The sequence below is a fragment of the Papaver somniferum genome, chromosome 7 (assembly GCF_003573695.1).
Source record: "Papaver somniferum cultivar HN1 chromosome 7, ASM357369v1, whole genome shotgun sequence".
Lineage (NCBI taxonomy): Eukaryota > Viridiplantae > Streptophyta > Magnoliopsida > Ranunculales > Papaveraceae > Papaver > Papaver somniferum.
In genome coordinates this window covers 19,782,756-19,803,376 of record NC_039364.1, presented here as the reverse complement: position 1 = coordinate 19,803,376, position 20,621 = coordinate 19,782,756, and positions in this window count along the sequence as shown.

Sequence of the window (20,621 nt, the reverse complement as noted above, 5' to 3'; positions counted from 1 at the left end):
AAATTCTTTTACTATTTTAGCCAATTTACATTCTTGACTATGTGTGTTACTCCAGTTTATATTCTTCGTTGTATCATATTCATGTGGCACTAGGTTTTTGGCCGTGTCAAAGACATTAACAACTGCTTGAACAACTTAAATAGCTTTTGCATCATCCACCTAATTATTTACCTTATTATTGTTGTGGTATTTTAAATTCTTATCCATATCAGATTGTTTTCTCTTCAGAATAGATCTTCTGGAATGCATTATTTATAAATTTTGCTTTAATATTCTTAAAAAAAATCTAAGCAAATACTGGAATTAATTGTTCATTTGTTCGTTTCAATTAAATAATTCAATTTTTGTTCAAACCACGGTTCAGCTTAAATATTTTAGATTACAATGCTCAGAACATTCCACTTAAAGTCACCTGATACTTTGACTTGATGTTCACTTTAATCAATGACCACCATTTAGTTATCCAGGAATCAATGAACTGACAATACAAAGGAAAAAATTTTAGGAAATCATCAACGATGATACCTAGATAACATAAACCAGACAATATCAACGGAAACACCTGGATAACCATCGTATTATTGATATTTAAAAATATTTTTACGGGACTTATCAAGCTAAAAATCATGAGTCAAATAACGAAATCTATGTGACGCTTGACACTAATCAGAGGTTGAGCCGGGGCCGTAAGGCCCCGGTGATACCTATTAATATATAAAATAATAATTCCATATATCACATGTTTCCATAAATCGCATGTTTCTAAATTGTTTCAGGTGTCCATGTGATGTCAGGAAGAGTTCTTTTAAGATACGTTTTTTTTGGGTCTTCGATGATTTAGTACTCAATTTTTAGTTATACTTTTGTGATTATTGATATATCTATAAGTCGTTCATTGTTGTTTTTTCTTAACAGAAAGTTGATGATTGTTCTTACATATTACCCAATCTTATTCATATCATTCATCCAGTTCCCATTTACATAATAATTTACCGATTTAGGTGACTTCAACAAGTGTTCCAAATAGGAACTGAGCTTGATACGGCACAAACACATCTTTTTTCTCTTTTGCTTCTTCGGGTTAAGCTTTTCAATATTTCCTTCGGTTGTAAATGTCCCATGTTAAAGAAAAAGAGTTTAATGGTAAGCAGAAATAATTCGAAGAGAGCAAGGGTAAGAGCTCTAATGTACATATGACATTTAGTACATATCGCATGAAAGGAACGCAACTTCAAGGCAAGGTTTGGGTTATTCAGGGCCATGTTGTACTCTCTTCAAATATACAAATATAAATAGTAAAAAAATGCTAGATTAGTATATCTAAAAGACTTCGACCTTTCGGCTGCTGCTTTTTATTTTGATGTTAAAATTCCATTTTCCATATATGTAAGTATGTTCTTGACAAATTCCAATAGCTTTATGTTAAGAGGTTCTATCTAAATTTGAGAGAAACTCAGTATGAAATATTAATGGTATGATATATAAATTCAATCATTGTATACATAAATTATGTACATTGACAATTTTTTTTTTACTAATACTTCACAAATGGAACATTATGATTAGACAATCATCTAAGAGCATATATAATTTCCAAAATAGCTTGTTATGTAAAAATTATCGTGGATCTTATTCTCGTCTCTTGCTTAGGATGAGTCACATAGGTAAGGAAAGTTTTTACATGAGAGCATGAGAAGGGTTGATATCCACATTGGTCATTATATATTGGATTCAGTTAAAGATGCGATTGAAAATGCGGGGGTCTAACAACCACACCCAACAATTCGTTTGGAAATCTGAGAGGACTTACTCCAATACACTTTCTAGAGAATCAACTAGACAGTCAGACTCAATCTAGAGTAAAGTATATCAAAGAGTTTAATAAAGAGTTTAATATCTCTAACTCTTAATTCAATCCGCAATCAGCAAATAGAAATTTCCGAGCCCGATTGAATATAAGAGAAGTAACTTGAACGGTACCAAATACCAATGTTCAAGTGTCAATCAATGTAAATCAACAACCCGAGGTTAGATATTCTAATTGATTGATCTTTAACGCACAACCTGTGATATTTCAATTATATACTCCCTCTGTTTCAAAAAGACCGTCCTCTATTCCATTTTGGTTTGTTTCAAAATTGTGTCCATATTCTATTTATAGTCATATTTTTCCAATAAACTCTCTAATATACCCTTAAGTTTTTTATATTCATCAATTCTTTTTTATTGGTGCCAATCTAAAATATTAATGAAATTTGTATAACTAAGGAAGCAAATATATCCTTCATTCCTTTTTTGTATTTCCCATTTACAATCCCATAAAAATTTTGGTAGTTTTTATTACTAACAGTTTTATTGAAATAAATTAGGAAAGTAATTAAGGGTAGGCATGTAAACCGATATGGTCTCCTTAATATCTTGACAAAGTCAAAGTGCACAGTCTTTTAGAAACGGAGGGAGTAACAAAATATAATGCGGAATCGAAATAACACAGACACCAGAATTTTGTTAACGAGGAAACTGCAAATGCAGAAAAACCCCGGGACCTAGTCCAGATTGAACACCATACTGTATTAAGCCGCTACAGACACTAGACTACTACCATATACCTTCAGACTGGACTGTAGTTGAACCCTAATCAATCTCACACTGATTCAAGGTACAGTTGCGCTCCTTACGTCTCTGATCCTAGCAGGATACTACGCACTTGATTCCCTTAGCTGATCCCACCCACAACTAAGAGTTTCTACGACCCAAAGTCGAAGACTTGATAGACAAATCAGTCTCACATAGAAAATTCTATAGGATTGAATAAATCTGTCTCCCACAGAAATACCGAAGAGTTTTGGTTCCGTCATTTGATAAATCAAGGTGAACAGGAACCAACTGATAAACCAGACTTATATTATGAAGAACTGCCTAGTATTATCAATCACCTCAAAATAAACTTAATCGACTAGCGAAACAAGTTATTGTGGAATCACAAACGATGAGACGAAGTTTGTTTGTGATTACTTTTTTATCTTGCCTATCTGAAAAAGCGGGGGTCTAACAACACCACCCAATATTTCGCTTAGCAATCTGTATGGACAAACTCCAATATACTTTTTATGAGAATCAACTAGACAGTCAGGCTCAATCAATAAAAAGATATATCAAAGAGCTTATATCTCAATCTCTCGATTTGATCTTTACTCAAGCAAATAGAAATCTGCGAGTCTTTATCAAAGAGAGATAACTTGGACGGTACCAAAGACAATTGTCCAAGGATCAATCAATATCAATCAACAACCAAAGGTTGGATTTCCAATTGATGATCACGAAAGCACAACCTATATTATTTCAATTATATAAAATATAATGCGGAAATAAATAACACAGACACCAGAAATTTTGTTAACGAGGAAACCGCAAATGCAGAAAAACCCCGGGACCTAGTCCAGATTGAATACACACTGTATTGATCCTCTACAAACACTACCCTACTCCAAGCTAACTTCGGACTGGACTATAGTTGAACCCCTATCAATCTTCCACTGATACAAGGTACATTTGTACTCCTACGCCTCTGATCCCAGCAGGATACTGCGCACTTGATTCCCTTAGCTGATCTCACCCACAACCAAGAGTTGTTGTAACCCAAAATCACAGACTTGATAATAAACAGATCTGCCTGACACAAAAAAGTCTATCAAAGGATCAATCTGTCTCCCACAGATAAACCCTAGGTTTTGTTCCGTCTTAAGATATAAAATCAAGGTGAACAAGAACCAATTGATAATCCGGTCTTATATTCCCGAAGAACAGCCTAGATTAATCAATCACCTCTCTACAATCCTTCCGGACTACACAAGCGGATTGTCGAGGAATCACAAACAGTGATACGAAGATGTTTGTGACTTCTTTATCTTGCCCATCGGAGAAATCTCACGATCTCAATCCAATCAATCGATTGTACTCGTACGATAGAAGATGCAAGATCAGATCACACAACTACGATAAAAGTAGTATCGGTCTGGCTTCACAATCCCAATGAAGTCTTTAAGTCGTTAACCTGATTTTAGATAAGAAAATCAAAGGTTAATGGAGATCGACTCTAGCGAGTGCACTAGTAGCCCACAAACGTGTGGGGATTTGGTTTGATCAATGCTAGATGTCTCCTTTATATAGCCTACAAAGCAGGGTTTTTGCTTAGGTACAAAGCAATCCTTATTCATCGTTAGATGAAAACCTGATTTAGATTCAAGCTAATATTTCTCAACCGTTAGATCGAAAACTTAGCTTGTCAAACACACTTGGGTAAACGTTTACTGGGTTCGTGAAAACCATGCTCAAACGTGTACGTTTATGTTGGTTCAACATAGTAACCCAAAAGGTCAACCATATGAGCATTTCATATTAACCTTGTTCTTCTTCACCATAAATAGTTCAATTGACTCAAATGAACTAGTTAGAGAGTTGTTCAATTGCTATGAGATCTTATGTAACTACACAAGACACAATTGAAACAAAGATGATTCGATTCGATTGAATCGTCTCATGAACATTATAGCCACGGTTTTCATAAAACATTCCTTAGTAATTTAATGTTTCTTGTTTAGAGCACATCTTTAGATCATAACCTCTTAAGTTCACAAACAAGTTCGCGGACTTAAGTTAATCGGTTGAGTTTTCCAAAATCAGCAGAAATTCTCGGTTCGAGAACTTCCGCCAGTTTGCGGACTGAGTTCGCGGACTAAGCACACAAACGAGTTTTGGAAAATCCAGCAGAAATTCTCAGTCGAGAACTTCCGACAGTTCGCGGACTTGGGAAGCCAATTCCACAATCCTCCCGATTTCTCTTGATCAACAAAGTTCGAAAATTTCGGTTCAAGGAATACATGGTTATGTAATATAAACTCTCATTTCAATCATTGAGACATTCTCAGAGGACGCTATGTAGCCGTTATTCACAGACCGATTCATGTCAGAGCAATTCTCAAAGTGATTGAAACTTTCATGACTTTCGTCATTAGGTGAAGTGTAGATGGGGGAAAACGATTTGCTGGTTTTTAAGGAATTGAAGAGATGACCGTACGGAGGAGACTCCTCGAACCGAGCGAAATGTTAAACCTCACACAGATGCAACGCTACAAAGGGGGTGCTTTAGATTCGAGAGATCAATCTGTAGTACTCCGGCCTAAATCAAGACAATGACCGTTCCAGAGTAAATTCGGTCACAAGAGAGGATGGGTTGATCTGTAGGAGGAAAGCTGAGAAATGTGTGGAATCAATGGTAATCAAAGATTGTGGGTGTGTGAATTTTGAATACGATAAGCTCTGAGTGATTGAAATTTCTCAATTGAGGGTAGTTGCTCAATTGATGAGTTGATGATCTCGTGTTGTCGATGAGACGTGAGATTGATGATACTTATCCTTCAATCATGATTCAGAGACTTTTTATATTGCTGGAATTGTAGACACCATGATCCCATGAAGTGTGACAGTTGATGGAATCAAGGAGTGGGGAAGTGGAGATCGTGTTTGAAACCAGTTGCTCAACGTGTGGAGACTTGGTCGATTTTCCACCCACTACCTCGTGATTCCTTCAACTGATTGCACGACTTTCTCACATTCCATCGTGTGTTTTAACACACGTGCCGTAGACCGCCAGAGCAAAACCCTAAGTGATATCCCTCCAAGTGACACGATTGACATCTCGTGGTTTGTTAGTCAATTGATGACTTCGTGGTTTGATGGACGATGAGTCCATGTAGTCGTTGAGTTGAACATGATGTTATGAAACTCATGAATTGAACATGTCATGAGACAGAGGTATAGTTCTTACGATGGAGTGATCAAGTATTGCTCATTCGGTGGATCGTTGAATATTGATTGTTGAACCAATATTCCTTAGTTTGAGCAAATATTTATCATCTGAGCAAATGTTGCTCATGTGTTGAATTGTTGAATATTTGATCATCTGAGCATGCGTTGCTCGTCTGATGGGTTATTGGCAACGTACCAATAACCCATGAAAATCCAAAGTGTTCCGTGACCGCCTGACGACCACTTCATGAAAATCCAAAGTGTTTGGGAGAGTTTTGGACCTAATACGAGCAATTGTGCAAATTAGGTCAAAACTTGTGAAAATTGATGGGACCGGCTTCCGTGAGCCAAAGATCCAATCTTGGTCGGTCAAGATAGTGCGCTCGTGTCCCCAAGGCGTCCGCGTCTCAGTCCTGAGAATTTTGATATTTTCTGGCGTGCAATTGAGCATCCATTCGAGAAAATATGTCAAAATTAGGGTTTCGACGAAACTTAGGAAAACACCATGAGATGATGAAAAATAATTATAAAATAAGGAATGAGGAGGCGTGGGACCGCCGTGGTCAAGGAACGGTCGGCCCGTCGTGACCACGGTCCCGTGATGCTTTTTCCTTAGTTTTATAATATTTTGATGATTTTATGAAAAATTCATGAATTTTGAGAAGTTTAATGAATTTAGGGAGTTTCCATGAATTGAAAGAGTTTTCATGAGTTCAAGGAAGCAAAAAATATTAAAATATTAAAAACAATGGCGTGTGGGACCGTGGAAGGCATGGCCGTCCAGCTAGGGCTCGGTCCCACGAGTTTCCCTATTTTTTAATATTTGTAAGTATTTTGATGATTTGAGGGAATTTTTCCTAATTTGAGAAAAATACCATGAAATCAAGGAATTTGATGAATTCAAGGAAAACTAATAATAATAAAATAATAAAACAAAGGGGCATGTGGGACCGGCTAGGGCATGGCCGGCCGGCCAAGGCCCGGTCCCACAAGTTTTCATAATTTATTTTATTTTATTATTATTTGATGATTTGTGCAAAAATACCATGAAATCAAGGAGTTTTTCATGAAATTAGAGAAATAATAATAATAATAATAATAATAATAATAATAAAATAATAAGGAACCGTGGGGTGTGGGGTCGGTCGGGACCAAGGCATGGCCGGTTGGCCAATGGTCACGCCCCACACTCCTTTTCTTAATTTTATATTATTTTTTATGGATTTATGGAAGTACCATGAAACCGAGGAGTTTCCTCGAGACGAATGAAATTTGATAAAATGAGAGAATTTTCATCAAATCATGAAAAATAATAAAAATGCATTAAAAATATAAAACTGGCGTGGGATTGACCACGACACGGTCGGTTGGTCATGTGTCCGTGCCCCCAGCACCCTGGTCAATATTTTTAATTATTTATTATTTTCTTCTCTATTTTGCATAGGTTCATCGTTTCGTTGTATTTTTTAAATACTCGTTCGTGGGTTGACTGTTAGTGTATCGTCGTTGGATACACCTTCACCATTTGAATCGAGGCTTACTTAGAGGTAGCTCAGACGCCCGGTTGTTGATTATTTATTACTAATTATGGAATCCAGTGGAGAATAATTCACAAAACTGAGTAATAAAATGTTTATTATTAATTCATAGGATCAGCTGAGGATTCGACTATGAATTCACAATAATAAAGTGAGCATTAACATTCCATGGGATCGTAGATTCGACCATAAAATCGGAGTAATTAAGATTTATCTATTACCATTTATGAGACCAGTTGTGGATTCGATCATGAAATCGGAGTAATGAGATAATATAGTTATTGCTATTCTATGAGATCAAGTCGTGGATTAGATCATAGAATCAGAAAAATTGTTATTGCCATTCCAGGGGACCAGTCGTGGATTCGACCATGGAATATGAGCAATTGTTATTGCCATTCCATGGGACCAGTCGTGGATTCGACCATGGAATATGAGCAATAATAGATTATTCTGGGAATTCAGTAGTGAATGTCACGGCAGAATCAATCTTAATTAGGAATAATTAACTTTGTGGCTCTATACTAGCAGCAAGCTGTCTAGGAGCATTAATTATCCCGATATGAGCTTGTCGGTAAGTCATATCCTTTATATAGTCAGGGGAAACTCGTTGTTTGTTCCTGAAGATGTTATCGCTCTATACTAGCAGAGCAAGCTGTCTAGGAGATGTCCATCTCGTGATGCTATATAGAAATAATCACTGAAAGTATTCAGTATTCATGAGATATGCCGTTGTCCAGTCGTGAGACTACATATCTACATGTACTCTGAGAGAAAGTACTCTCCGTTGAGAATTCGATGAGAGACTCGTGTCTCGATACTCACGTCTGATTGCTGAATCAGAGTTTCGTATAATTATGAGTTTACGAATTTAGCCTTTGTAGAAAATCCACCATCTACATTAAGTCCCCTGCTTACTGAGGAAAGCTTTGTTCCTCAGTCAACATTAAATGGTGATTTTTCGGCCATAAATAATAATACCAGTAATTGAACTTAGTCGTAAGTTGAGACGTTACCGGATTTAGAGAGCATGAGAAAACCACGACTTGATGAAGGCGTCAATGTCATGATTGGAGCATCGTTTGATGAGCATAAATTGGTGTTGAACCGCTGGTTTGGACGACGAGTCCGTGGTCGGTTAGGATTCGCGGGTCGGGCCCAATAAGGAAATCCTTAGAAAATTAGGTTTTGGAAATAAAATTGATATAAAAGGGATTAATCCTTTTTTTTTATTTCACGCCCAGAGCTCCATTGCGCCTTCATCTTCATCACTTCCGAGCATCAGGAGTCTTTGCCAGAGCTCTGATCGCCGCCGACCGTCGCCGCCACCGGCCGACCAGTGCCGACCAGGTGAGCGATTTTTTTTATTTTTTTTTGCTGTTGTTTACATGAATTTCATGAAGTGATCATGTTGAGATCATATACATGTGTATACAATTGGTGTGAGTTTTATGAAAAACCCTAGTTTTTTGTAAACGTATGTTCGTTCGATCATTAGTTTTGTAAACTAACTATAATCCCAGTTTTAGGAGAGATTTTTTTTTTAGTATATGAACCTAGGTTTAGTGATAAACCTTAGTTTATGAGCTTTCATGTGTACCAAGGTTTTATCATAAAAGAAGTGAATTTTCATGAAATCGGAATAATCCTTCGTTTTAAAGACAAATAACGATGACATGAAGGAAAATATGTATGATGAACTTCTGTCCAGTGATAAAATTTTGCTTATGAGCTTTCATGTAAATACAAAACTTTATCATATGTATGAGATGTGAGCTTTCACAATATTTTTGAAATAAACCTTCGTTTTAAAGACAAATAACGACGATATGAAGGAAAATAAATTTTTTTTTATATATATATGCAGCCGTGACATATATTGTATAAAATATGATGGTATATTTTATTTGCATGAATTTGTTTTCATTACATAAAATTCTTGAGAATTTATGTATACAAGTTGCATTAATTGCTGCTTTTTTTTCGAAAAATCAAAGCGTGGGTTTTGAGGATTCTTCAAAGATAGAAAATATATTTATGATATAATATTGTATGGTTATGAACTTCATAAGTCAGTTGTGTGAGTGTTCACATTATGAAAATTGTGTCCGTGATTCCAAGAAAAATCAGTTTCGAAATTAAATAAAGTTTCGTTCGTTTTTGCAGTTTTCGAAGAGACGAACGATTTTGATGTGTTAACTCTAGCATTACTATCACTATTGTTAGTGGAAGTATAAAAGGTAAGAGTTACCATTTTTGCTTGTATTTCCTTGATTTATATCTGGACGGCATACTGAAGTAGAATGTAGTGTGAACCTTTTCAGCTACTCAGCAAAGATGACCAATTCCCAAGATGTCGACGCCTCGAGGGAAGAGATGTGCGTTGATGATGGTATCTCCAGAGATGAGACATGCATGGATGAAACTTCTGTTGGGGGAGACGAAGACGAAATCCCTGGGATTAAGAATGTCCCGAACATAGATGATGCATTCTTTGAAAAAGATATTCCAGGAGCTGAGCAACATTCGAAATCCCCAGTGTATCGTCTTTTGATAAATCCAAGAACTGTTACTCAGAAGAAATTGGTGACTCCTAAGACAGTGATTCGATTTTGTCTTGAACGAGGGGTCTTCACCTCATCAATCATAGAGTTTAAGCTTTCTCGACGACCTTTGGAGAAATTTTCCGGCTGGGCGAGGCATATGTTAGGTTTTCCTCATGTGAGGACTATGCTCGACCAGGCGCAGGTGACGAGAGCTATTCAAGCTTCTGGAGAGTTGTTCATTTATCATGACGCAAGTGGTATTGTGGCTCTGTTTGCTCACTGGTGCATTCCCACTCACACTTTCATACGTTGATGGGGAGAGTTTACCATTACCTTGGAAGACGTGGCGGCTCTGATGCATCTCCCGATCACGGGCAATCTTCCTGGGGATCTTTCAGATGAGGAGACCGCCGTTTCTCATGTCTTGACAGCTGTAATGGAGAAAGCGAATAAGGCTGGTAATAAAGGATGCTATGCTTCTTGGTTGACACACTGGTGTCCCAAAGACGAGGTTTCTGATAAACCCATCGACGGTATGTTACCCATTGCTGCTTTCTTATGTTTATGGTTGTCCAGATACGTTTTTGAAGACAATGGAAACTTGTTGAAGCCTTTTGTGATTCCCTTTGCTATTAAGATGGCTCAAGGTGAGCAACTTCTGATAGGTATTTTATTCTTAGGCTCCTTGTATTATAACCTGGACTCCTTGATTATAGACTCCAGTGTGTCGAACGACTCTATGAAGATTGAGTGTTAAGCCAACACGATGTTTCTTCAAGCTTTGATGTGGGAGCATTTTAAGAATTATGCACCTACTCCACGTAATGTTCTGCAAGGACCGAATACTGATGCACGCCATACTTTCCCTGAGAAAGATAACGCTAGGATCATGCATTGGTCCACAAAGCATCCTCGTTCTAAAATACGCTTTATTGATGTGTTAGATGAAGAATCTGAGTTCAATTTTCGCCCGTGGGTGTCAGTCCCTGATTATGTTTCTCAGCCGATGACTTTCAATACTGGAGAAAGCACTAGTTTGACGTCTGGTGTGCATCTGAGTGATGGCGAAAGATCTTTCATGTTGAGTTGCACCCCTGGTCATTTGTTATCAGCCTTGTTTGGAGAGATTTCAGTGGAGGAGTATAACATTGATAGAGAAGCTCGACAAATGGGTATGGATCAGTGTGTTCCAACCATACGGAGAAGGAAGCCATCAGTTGAGCAACTCAGGACTCATTTGGATCATACTCACGTGGATGAGAGTAGCTACTGGTTTCCTGGTTCTGATAGATTCGCCTATGTAACCCCAGGTTATGTAGAATTCTGGGATCAACAACTTGGGCGTTTGCGTGAGTTTGTAAGATTTCCCAGACCTCCATTCAAGGATCTTCCTTCGGCTGAGATGATTTCCAGTCGACCAAGATTGAAGTATATTTCTAGTGATAAACGAAATTCGTCTCCAGGATGCTCTCAGGTATGTTTTTTTTTTTATATAATCTTCCTGAAATTATAAGAACTGTATTCTGATTATATTACTGGATTTCACCACAGGACGGTCGTAATATACGACCTCGAATCGATGTAGATTTCTCAGAGACTGAGGCGGTTATTCATGGCAGAGGCAGGCATAAAGGTTATAAGCTGTTACCCAATACCGTAAAGTCCCCAGTTGGTGCTTTGGTGAGTTCCCAATATTTCTCACCGTGACTTTCATTGCTATTAACATTAGAATCATGAAGCCAATGTTGTTAATTTTGTTGCAGAATTTTACTCCATCGAGTCTTGAAGGTCTTCAATTTTCTGCTACTGAACAAGCAATTGCTGATTTGAGTGACGAGGAAACTGTAAGTATTTATTCACATGTTCAAATGTGGTGCTTCATGGATGAAAATATTGATTGTAAAGGACGTGTACAGGAGGATGTCGTCATGGAGATGGAGAATTCTGGAACTCAATCATCCTCTGGGAAGGGGAATGGAGGTAATTCCCAAGATTCGAAACCGTATGGAAGTAATGTTCATCTTGTCGTTGATGTGGACAATTCCAACCCCTTGGACACTTCGGTGACTCCTCAAGTAAGTATATATCCTGTATATTCTTCATAGAAGTATAAAAGTGTTGACTTGTGAATGAATGAATGAGAACCCATGTGAATATATGAAAACTTAGTCGAATTTCGTCGTCAGAAAATTCAGAACCCAGCTTTTTAGTAAAAACGCTGTAGAATCCTCGTCCGGAGTCGGATTTTGATGATCTGCATGTGCAAATTCAAGCACGGAAAATTTCCAAGCTTTGGTAAAGAAGCTTTTAAGTTTTGAGTACGTTCAGAGACTGAAAAAGGCGAAATAGTAAACTTCCAGGAGACTTCCAGAACCTTTTCAGATTTGCGCGTCACTTGATATTTTGTCCACATCTACTCGCTCGTTCATCGGATTGTCATGAAAGTTTGACATGTCATAGAGGACATCCATACGAAGATTGCTGAGGTGAAGTTACCCACTCGTAGATTTTGATGACTGCTAAATTATTCATGGGGAGAAGTCCCTATACCATAGTAGCGTATTTGAACATTGGTAATATTGGATCAAGAGGAGGAATAAGACTTGCCTGAGCTCGAAACCTTCTGACAAAGGTGTGTGGATTATCTCTAAGTTCATGCGTAAGTCCCATCAGAGTTTTTACTTTTTCCAGATGCTCAAACGGTGGTGCGTCATCTGCTTCGCCTTTCGACTCAGAATCCTTGTCGATGACAGGATGTGTTGAAGGCATCATTGTCCTTCCAGCATGAATCCAAGTTCTCCCAAGGACCATGTCGTATCCAGGGCCTTCCCGGATTATGAAAAACTTGGCCTCAGTGTAGATCAATCTTTCCGTAATTTTGAAAGTGATGAAGCCGTATGCGTCTCTGGAGATTCCTTCGTGGTCCCTGATTGCTATGGGAGCGTGGGTGGCTTCCCGTCGAGTAATACCAGCAGCTCTGAGAGTTTTCAAAGGGATGATGTTGACAGCGGTACCAACATCGACGAACGCCCTCTTGAACTCATTTCCTTTAATGTGCACTGTGGTGAGCAGTCCCCAGTCATACATTTCTGTGCCGGTGGTTGAAGGTCCGGTGGTGGTCTCTTGGATCAGCGGACGTCTTCCGGACACGATGTGGTTCAGTGCAGCAAACATGTCTTTCCTTTGAGCTTTCGAAAGATACAACAGCTCACAGACATGTTCGATCAGATATTGGACCGTTTCCTTGACAGGAGGTTCAGAGATGGTAAAAGTTCTGACTGGAAGGGGTTTTTTGTGCACCCCCTCAGTCCCCAGGTTGAGCTCTCCTGATTCGACCTTTTCTTTGAATACGCGCTTCAAAATTTTGCAATCACTCTTGGGATAGCTGACGTATCTATGGAAGCGACAATACCGAGGATTTTCCATGGCCTCTTCAGTTGGTTCCTTCTTTACATAAGGCAATTTGATTGCGTCGTCTTGAAATCCAGGCATCGAGTAGTTCATTAACTTCTTCCATTGAATAGGGAAAATCAGGTGCTTCTGGATCTTCCGTATGCTGAGGAGGGATTTTCGAATTCTCCTTCTTGTGTGTCTTTGAAGGGGTGGAGGAAGTCTGCTTGTGTTGTGGTTCTGCTTTTCGCTTACTCCCTTCCGCGACAGCATTTGTTGAAGATTACAGGTTATACTGCTTGTTGATTAAACGCCTGCTTCCTCGAGTGTCTTTTGAATCTTCAGTCTTTGTAGACTTTGCTCTTTCCAAAATAGCGGGTGCAGTGGTTGCCGACCTCTTCGCAGCTTCGTGAAGCTCTGAGAAAGTATGGAATCAGAGGTTTTCTAGCAAGGCCCTGTAGACCGGAAGCATGCCATTGATGCACAAGTCCACCAGTTGTTCCTCCGTGACGTTTGGGTCATGACAATCCAGGGCTTGGACTCTGAATCTTTTCACATAATCATTGGGATTTTCATTGACCCTCTGAAACATCCTTCCAAGGTCGGAGAGGGTGACTTGTTCTGACACGAAGAAGTATTTCCTGTAGAATGCATTAACCATTTCTTCCCAATTGTTTATAGTCCCTGGTGTGATGTTGTTATACCAGGTGTATGCTCTGCCTTTCAAAGATTTTGAGAATTCCTTGAGACGGACGACATGATTGTGTTCATGTTCTCCCAGGGATTCGAGAAAACGAGAGACATGTTCCCTAGCATTGCCAGTTCCATCATATAAGGTGAAGGTTGGAGAAACGTAACCTTTGGGGAGTGGAGTCCTCTGCGTAGCGGCAGGATAAGGAGGTTGATGACAATGGACATGCGATATTTTGTCTTTTCCACGGTTCTCCAAAAGGTGCTCCAGATCCTTGCGAGTGATGAAATTCGATGATCCCTTCGCTGATGAGTTGTCTGTAGCAGTTTTGTGGACTTTGTCATCTCTTACTGTATGGATTGGAATTATTCAGGACCGTTGTATGAGGATTTATCCTTCTCCTCTCCCTTCTCTTGAGTCTTCTCTGACATCTTGTCAGCAAAAGTTTTGAGATAATTACACAGCTCCTTCTGTGTAGCAGCCATGTCAGTCTGGTTCTTTGCAAGAGTCTCCTGCGCTTTAATAAGATCAGAATGGTAGGCGGTGGATCTCCTCTGACTTCTTCAGGGTGTCGTCCGGACAGTGGATGACCTTCGGCGTGAGGAGGAGTAGTGTCACCACCATCGGTATTGGAGGTCGGAATTGTCTCCAGGATATTCTGTTTGTTGTTGTTGCTAGTGCTAGCATGGTTTGTGTTAGGATTCGTAACTGAACCTGACCTGAGATCAACCATCTTGTGAAATTCTTAGATTGCAACAGAGAGATTAATCTCCCTCTGTGGTCGCCAATCTGTAGATGGGGAAAAACGATTTGCTGGTTTTTAAGGAATTGAGGAGACGACCGTACGGAGGAGACTCCTCGAACCGAGCAAAATGTTAAACCTCACACAGATGCACCGCTGCAAAGGGGGTGCTTTAGATTCGAGAGATCAATCTGTAGTACTCCGGCCTAAATCAAGACAATGACCGTTCCAGAGTAAATTCGGTCACAAGAGAGGATGGGTTGATCTGTAGGAGGGAAGCTGAGTAATGTGTGGAATCAATGGTAATCAAAGATTGTGGGTGTGTGAATTCTGAATACGATATGCTCTGAGTGATTGAAATTGCTCAATTGAGGGTAGTTGCTCAATTGATGAGTTGATGATCTCGTGTTGTCGATGAGACGTGAGATTGATGATACTGATGATACTTATCCTTCAATCATGATTCAGAGACTTATTTATATTGCTGGAATTGTAGACACCATGATCCCATGAAGTGTGACAGTTGATGGAATCAAGGAGTGGGGAAGTGGAGATCTTGTTTGAAACCAGTTGCTCAACGTGTGGAGACTTGGTCGATTTTCCACCCACTACCTCGTGAATTCCTTCAACTGATTGCACGACTTTCTCACATTCCATCGTGTGTTTGAACACACGTGCCGTAGACCGCCAGAGCAAAACCCTAAGTGATATCCCCCCAAGTGACACGATTGACGTCTCGTGGTTTGTTAGTAAATTGATGACTTCGTGGTTTGATGGACGATGAGTCCATGTAGTCGTTGAGTTGAACATGATGTTATGAAACTCATGAATTGAACATGTCATGAGACAGAGGTATAGTTCTTACGATGGAGTGAGCAAGTATTGCTCATTCGACGGATCGTTGAATATTGATTGTTGAACCAATATTCCTTGGCTTGAGCAAATATTTATCATCTGAGCAAATGTTGCTCATGTGATGAATTGTTGAATATTTGATCGTCTGAGCATGTGTTGCTCGTCTGATGGGTTATTGGCAACGTACCAAAAATATTAATTAGAATATTGGTTGTTGAACCGAGCATAATTAATAAAATTAATGACCATGAGGTCGTCGTAAAATTATTAAGGTTAGAATCTGGAGTGATGATCCTTGGATTCAGAAACCCTAATTTGATCAATTGATGATCAATTCATGGTTCGTCAGAATTTCAACCATGGGAAGAAGGAGGGAGCGACTACATGGGACCGTGGATCAACCATGTAGTGTCCATATGCTCGCGTGAGCAAATACGAAGAACTCATGAAGAGTTGACGATTTGTTGGTGGAAGAATGATTAAATGCTGGTTTAATCATTTATTCAAAAATGCTCGTCCGAGCCTTAGGTCAGAAAACCTAATTAATTATGACGTGGCGAGGGACCAACCATGGAGTCATGAAACCGGCCTTGGGTTGTTCAGAGACCGCCTGACGATCACTTCATGAAAATCCAAAGTGTTTGGGAGAGTTTTGGACCTAATACGAGCAATTGTGCAAATTAGGTCAAAACATGTGAAAATTGATGGGACCGGCTTCTTTGAGCCAAAGAGCCAATCTTGGTCGGTCAAGATAGCGTGCTCGTGTCCCCAAGGCGTTCCCGTCTCAGTCCTGAGAATTTTGATATTTTCTGGCGTGCAATTGAGCATCCATTCGAGAAAATATGTCAAAATTAGGGTTTCGACGAAACTGAGGAAAACACAATGAGATGATGAAAAATAATTATAAAATAAGGAATGAGGAGGCGTGGGACCGCCGTGGTCAACGCATGGTCGGCCGGTCGTGACCACGGTCTCGTGGTGCCTTTTCCTTAATTTTATAATATTTTGATGATTTTATGAAAAATTCATGAATTTTGAGAAGTTTAATGAATTTAGGGAGTTTCCATGAATTAAAGGAGTTTTCATGAGTTCAAGGAAGCAAAAAATATTAAAATAATAAAAAAAAGGGCGTGTGGGACCGTGGAAGGCACGGCCGGCTGGCTAGGGCCCGGTCCCACGAGTTTCCCTATTTTTAATATTTTTAAGTATTTTGATGATTTGAGGGAATTTTTCCTAATTTGAGAGAAATACCATGAAATCAAGGAATTTGATGAATTCAAGGAAAACTAATAATAATAAAATAATAAAACAAAGGGGCGTGTGGGACCGGCTAGGGCATGGCCGGCCAGCCAAGGCCCGGTCCCACAAGTTTTCATAATTTATTTATTTTATTATTATTTGATGATTTGTGCAAAAATACCATGATATCAAGGAGTTTTTCATGAAATTAGAGAAATAATAATAATAATAAGGAACCGTGGGGTGTGGGGTCGGTCGGGACCAAGGCATGGCCGGTTGGCCAACGGTCACGCCCCACACTCCTTTCCTTAATTTTATATTATTTTTTATGGATTTATGGAAGTACCATGAAACCGAGGAGTTTCCTCGAGACGAAGGAAATTTGATACAATGAGAGAATTTTCATCAAATCATGAAAAATAATAAAAATGCATTAAAAATATAAAACTGGCGTGGGATTGACCACGACACGGTCGGTTGGTCGTGTGTCCGTGCCCCCAGCATCCTGGTCAATATTTTTAATTATTTATTATTTTCTTCTCTATTTTGCATAGGTTCATCGTTTCGTTGTATTTTTGAAATACTCGTTCGTGCGGTGACTGTTAGTGTATCGTCGTTGGATACACCTTCACCATTTGAATCGGGGCTTACTTATAGGTAGCTCAGACGCCCGGTTGTTGATTATTTATTACTAATTGTGGAATCCAGTGGAGAATAATTCACAAAACTGAGTAATAAAATGTTTATTATTAATTCATAGGATCGGCTGAGGATTCGACTATGAATTCACAATAATAAAGTGAGCATTACCATTCCATGGGATCGTAGATTCGACCATAGAATCAGAGTAATTAAGATTTATCCATTACCATTTATGAGACCAGTTGTGGATTCGATCATGAAATCGGAGTAATGAGATAATATAGTTATTGCTATTCTATGAGATTAAGTCGTGGATTTGATCATAGAATCAGAAAAATTATTATTGCCATTCCAGGGGACCAGTCGTAGATTCGACCATGGAATATGAGCAATTGTTATTGCCATTCCATGGGACCAGTCGTGGATTCGACCATGGAATATGAGCAATAATAAATTATTCTGGGAATTCAGTAGTGAATGTCACGGCAGAATCAATCTTAATTAGGAATAATTAACTTTGTGGCTTTATACTAGCAGAGCAAGCTGTCTAGGAGCATTAATTATCCCGATATGAGCTTGTCGGTAAGTCATATCCTTTATATAGTCAGGGGAATCTCTTTGTTTGTTTCTGAAGATGTTATCGCTCTATACTAGCAGAGCCAGCTGTCTTGGAGTTTTCCATCTCGTGATGCTATATAGAAATAATCACTGAAAGTATTCAGTATTCATGAGATATGTTGTTGTCCAGTCGTGAAACTACATATCTACATGTACTCTGAGAGAAAGTACTCTCCGTTGAGAATTCAATGAGAGACTCGTGTCTCGATACTCACGTCTGATTGCTGAATCAGAGTTTCGTATAATTATGATTTTAAGAATTTAGCCTTTGTCGAAAATCCACCATCTACATGAATATAAACCTGATTAAAGCGAAACGATTTACCAACACACGGTTTCGAGATAAAATATAAGCAATGAATGCTCAGCTCGAAATGTCAAATGTGTATGATCTAGTCTATATAGCATACGACTTTTGTCTCATAAGAAGTAGGAGATAGAATAGATAGACTTTTGAGTGATAGATAAGTTCAAGTCTCCACATACCTTTTTGTTGATGAAGTTCCACGGTTCCTTGTATATATCTTCGTCGTTGTATGATGAATCGTCATGAAGTTCTTGAGATTAACTACTTCCGAGACTTAGCTATGTAGGCTAGAAATCAAGACTCATAGTTTTGATAACTAACATTGACAAACATGCTTGCGACAGCAACGCATGCGAGGTTGACCAAGCTATGCTCTAACAATCTTCCCCTTTGTCAATTTTAATGACAAAACTATAAATACATATGGAATACAAAAAAGATAAACTTTCGTGGCTCCTATTCCACAGTATAATCTTCAATGTTCCCTGAAATCTTCGTCCTTCCAAGTACTCCAATGATCCCAAAGGTTGTAAGTTTAGCATCACCGTTGTTGAAGATCCATAGCTATAACAATGAGAGAAATCGATATTCTCGATCATTATTATACAATATCATAGTACTATTATAACATCAAAGTCCAATTGTATCACGACTTCAACAATAATACTATGGTGATATGTATCACTCCCCTGTAGTCAATACTCCATCTCGATCATGGAAACCACTCCCCCTTACACGATAATCCGAAAACCATATGTATTTGTAGTGTGAACTACAATATTTCTCCCCCTTTTTGTCAATAAAATTGGCAAAGGTACAAGAACGGGATCATAATGAAATTTCCACAAGAGACATTTCATAGACTAAAAGAAAAAATACATACAACCTTAATTTAGATGCAATCATAAAGCCGAAACTAAATGCATTCATCAAGGAGTTTTAAGATACAAGATAACACCTATAAAATTCCACAGCCGCACTCCCCGCAAGATATTACCATTAAGCACAAGTTCAAAAGAACTCTCCTCCATTTGATGTCATTACCGAAAGAACAACAAGAACGACCTTAATTTCGAAAGGAAAGAAGGATTTTTTTATTGGATACCAAAAACCATGAGAATGATTTTCTATATCCAAAACTCAACCAAATTAACCACAAGTAAACCCATGATTAATTTAATTGGAATACACAACTAAATCAAATCACAAAAACGATCAATTTAATTGAAGGTGCTCAACATAGGTAAACTTACGGAGCTATGACTAAGGTAATCATACCGAGACGACTAACTTAATCGTTCACATACTCAACATAAGGAAAACCTTACGGAATATGCGACTACATTAACCAATAGAGTATGATTAGTATAGCCGTTCATATACTCAACACAAGAACTTATGGAATATATGAAAACTCAACTAGATTAATTACAGGAGAACCTATAATTAATCCAATTGGAATACAAACAACCAAACTAATTACAAAAGTAATCAATTTAATTGTCAAAGGATTTGCTCGACAAAAGAAGACTTTCGGAGCAAATAACTAAATAACCAATCAAGATGATTAATTTAGTTCAAGAATGCTCAACATATAATATCTCACGGAATAACCAAAAAAGCCAAAATTAATCGACTTAGTTGTATCGTGCTCAACATGAGACACACAATGGAGCCTTCACGGTAATACATAAGATCAATGAAGATCAATACTGTGGATAACATACAAGGATCTATTCTATTTTCCATCACTATATGCATAACGACATAATAGACTTTATTTCTTACAAAAGATTTCATCTTATTTTCCATCAAATAAATGACTGCATATGCATAACTTTTGTATTTGTCAAAAGTCCATTCGTCCTTTCATCAATACGAATATCAATATATGAATGACTTTACTTTTGACAACATATGGGACCTTCAAGTTCACGGACGCAAACAATACATATCCCATAAAATATTGCAATACTTCAGAATCAAACAGATTAATACTGCAATAACATCATCCTTCAAATATTTTTAGAATTTAAAAACCAATAAACCTAAAAAACATGAAGATGAAAAAGTTGGACATAGCTATGTGTAATCACAATAATGGCTATTCCAAACTCTAGTAATCCTTCTCAAAAACAAGAATAAATTCTCATACGAAGTTTCCTAGGCATCAAGACAAACTCGTAATGCACATATAAGATGATTTTTCCTTAGAGGGTAGAATCAATCTTTTCCGCCCGAATTT